Source organism: Geospiza fortis, unplaced genomic scaffold (genome assembly GCF_000277835.1).
Source record: "Geospiza fortis unplaced genomic scaffold, GeoFor_1.0 scaffold798, whole genome shotgun sequence".
Classification (NCBI taxonomy): domain Eukaryota; kingdom Metazoa; phylum Chordata; class Aves; order Passeriformes; family Thraupidae; genus Geospiza; species Geospiza fortis.
Window position 1 is genome coordinate 23090 of NW_005054952.1, and position 4054 is coordinate 27143.

The window sequence follows — 4054 nt, forward strand, 5'->3', positions numbered from 1 at the left end:
TGGATTGGCATTTCCCTCTTGCAGATCCCTGGTGGGATCCTGAAAACCTGAGTCAAAGGGAATTATTGATTCAATATCAAAGACTAGTTATATTTGGGATGAAACATGCTATTCCAAAAGCTATAAATATGTCAGTCATATCACGTGGTCCAAGGAAGAGATGAATCCTCTTCTGATTTTCACCAGTGATTAATGGATGTGGCCAGAAAGTACACTAACTTGGAGCCAGAAAGGGAGGGAGATGCATTACAGTTAGCAGCTTTATTCATGGGACAATCGGCTCCAGATATTAAAAAGAAACTTCAGAGACTGTAGGGGGAAGATTCTAGAAACATAAACAGATTATTGGAAACTGCCTGCAAAGTATATAACTGAGAGAATGTCAAGGAAAGCAGGGATAGGAAATTCATAGCAGCTTTAATGAGCCTGAAAGCCCAGGGGGGAGGATATGAAATAAGGGATCAAGGGAACCCAGAGAGGGGTGGCTCTCATAGTCAGCCTCTAGGTAGAAATCAGTGTGCAAGATGTAAAAAAGAAGGTAATTTGAAGTGTGACTACCTATGAAGAAATAGGCACAATCTTGATCAGGCTGCAAGGCTTTTAACAGTAGATGAAGCATGAAGGGAACTGGGGGAGTAATCTCCAGCTGAATCCCTGGTTACCCTGATGCTGGGGAATGAACTGGTGGATTTTCTGGTGGATACAGGGGCAATTTACTCTGTTCTAAATACATGTAAAGGAACTTTTAGCCAAGATACTGTAAATGCCATTGGTGCCACTGGGGAGAATAAAAATCTGCTAGTTTTCCAGCCTTTAAAATTCAAGGTAGGTAGACAGTGGTTAACACATCAATTTCTATATATGCCTGAATGCCCAATGCCTTTGTTAGGGAGACATATTTTAAGTAGATTAAATGCACAAATATTTGAAAGTGGACAAATACAAGTATGTATTCCAGTAAGTAAAGCCCTGGAGGCCCAGGTTTTTTATGTTCCTACAGCAACCAAAAGCAACAAGCAATCTCAGAGGAGGTGGAAAATGCTGTCACTCCATTGGTGTGGGCTGCTGGAGTTCTAGGGAAATCAAAAGCAGCAGAACCAGTAAGAATACAGTTTAAACCTAACACCAGACCAGTAAAGCAGAAAATATATCTTTGAAATTAGAAGCTAGAAAAGGGTTAGAGGAATTAATTGCTACATTTGCGCAACATGGATTACTAGGGGGATGTGAGTCAGAGTATAATACTCCTATCCTACCGGTAAAGAAGCCACATACTAATGAATACAGGCCAGTGCAAGATCTCAGTGCTATTAATAAAATAGTGCAAGACATACACCCCATGGTAGCAAATCTTTATACACTTTTAACTACAATTAAGGAATCTGATAAATGGTTCACTTTTGGATCTTAAGGATGCTTTCTTCTGCATATCCCTTGACACTGAAAGTCAACTCTTGTTTGCCTTTGAATGGGACATAAAACCCAATTAACATGGACTGTTCTCCCTTGAGGATTCAAAAATAGCCCCACTTTGCTTGGAAACCAATTGGCAAAAGAATTGGAGATAGGGAAAAAGGAGAACAAAGAAATCACTTGCTGCAGTATGTAGATGATATTTTAATTGCTACAGGAACTCACGCTGGGTGCATTGAAATGACTGTAAGTTTACAAAACTTTTTGTGACAAGCTGGTTACAGGGTATCCAAGAAGAAGGGCCAAATGTCAAAAGAGCATGTTACATATCCAGGATTTACCATTTCCTGAGACTATCTGAGTAAAGAACATTTTTAGGAATGGCTGGTTGGTGTCAGCTATGGATTCCTAATTATGGACTGTTAGTAAGACCTTTATATGAGTCCCTGAGAAACCCTAAGGAGGTATTACAGTGGACTCAGAATGCCATATAGCTTTCAGAGACTTAAAGAGACCTCTAATATGAGCCCCTGTGTTGGTATTACCTGACTTGACCAAACCTTTTGTGTTGTTGTAGAGACGGACATGACATACACTGAGCAACATATTAAAGGCCTCTTTTATTGCTGCATGTTCTCTTTTTATACATTTATTAACAAAGCATGTTTCTTAACAAAGCGTGTAATTAAATCATTGGTCACAATAAAACTGCTCATTGTGTTCATTGGTACAAAGCAATTTGTGTGAACATATTTGGCAAGTATTTACAAAAATCTTTAAGGCACATATTTGTTCTGTTTCTCTAACTGCCAATATCCCTTTTTTATCTCTGTTCTCTCGGTTCCCATGAAAACGACCTTGTCTTCTTCCTTTCTGGGGTAAACACAAATTTTATCAACTTCTGCTAACTCGGTCTTTTGGCTCACAGACCAGCTGTCAGCCCTCTCCACACTTTTGAGCTGTTTGTGCATTAATGCTTATACCTTGCATTAGGTGTGCTACATCAGAGGTTGGGGACGTGGAAAAGAGCTGTGGGATATTTTTCCAAACAACTGGACAATGTAAGTAAGGGATGGCCCACCTGCCTTAGAGCTGTAGCAGCAACTATCTTTTTAATAGAAGAAGCCCAGACATTGACCATGGGCCAGAAAATAATTATGTTCCACACATGGTTATATCTGGTTAAGAACAAAAGGGGGTCACTGGTTATCCTCAAGTCGAATGCTTAAATATCAAGTTTTCCTGTTGGAACAGGATGATGTGGAACTGAAAATTACTACTGTCTTGAATCCAGCTATGTTCCTTGAATCTGTACCAGTATGCCAAGAAGCCTTACAACATTACTGTCTTCTAACTATCGAGCAGGTTTACTCCAGCAGAGAAGGTTTAAGGGATACTCCAGTAGAAGATTCAGACTGGGAACTGTTCACAGATGGGAGAAATTTTGTGTGTGAAGGAAAGTGGAAATGTGGGTATGCACTAATGATCCAAATCGAGGTAACTGAAGTCAACCTGTTACCACCTCTGCACAAAAAGCTGAGTTAATCACTCTGTGGCGATCCCTAGAATTGTCTGAAGGTAAGAAGGTCAACATATGGACTGATTCTAACTATGCATTTGGAGTAGTACATACCCATGGAAAAGAAAGAGGGCTCCTTTCCAGCACAAGGATCTCCTGTCAAATATGGAGACATTGTTAGACAATTACCAGAAAGTGTTCAATTACCAACTAAAGTGGCTCTCATGCATTGTGTAGCTCATCAGTTTGGAAATATGCCAACTAATGTAGGAAATTGATTAGCAGATAAAATTGCTAAAGAGGTGGCAGAGAAAAGCATCCTAATAGTTGCTCCTTCAAAATGTGTGAACCTTTCAAATGTAACCCCAGAATAGCAAGCCCAAGATAAAAAGCTAGCTGAAGTTTTCGGTGACAGGGTCTTACCAGAGCAGAGTAGAACTGGAGAATCACCTCCCTTGACCTCCTGGCCACCTTGCTTTTGATGCAGCCCAGGACGCGATTTGCCTTCTGAGCTGTGAGTGGGCGTTGCCAGTTCATGTTGAGCTTCTCCTCAACCAACACCCGAGTCCTCCTCAGGGCTGCTCTCAATGACTTTTTCTCCCAGTCTGTACTCATGTCTGGAGTTGCCCTGACCCAGGTGCAGCACCAATGGCTATGACCACAAGCCCATGTCCCTAAGCTTCCCAGGGTTATCGAGGAAAGCCTCCTGCCCTCAGAAGGGTTCATCTGGAGGACGACGATCTCCCTGGGGAAAGGTAATGCCCAGAGAGATGCAGAGCGGCGGCAGCTGGGCCTGCCCACCCTAGACCACACTTCCCGGCATGCCTCGTGGTGGTACTGCCTCACCCTCCGTGCCTCATCTGCGCATGTGCAGCGGGCAGCGATGGAGACATAGTAGTTGGAAGTGGGTGGTAGCAGTGGATACGTGCGCCTGCGCTGTGCGGGGGCTGTGGGCGGCGGGTGTTGCGGGGAATGGGCTCTGTGGTGGGGGCATGGCTAACCGCACCTGTGGAAGCTGTCTTGGCGGTTGGCCAGGCCCGCTGAGGTACTAGGGCCGTGGTACTGGCCGCCTCAGCGTTGAGATGCGACAGGACGAGCGGACGGCGGGCGCAGACGGGGGGA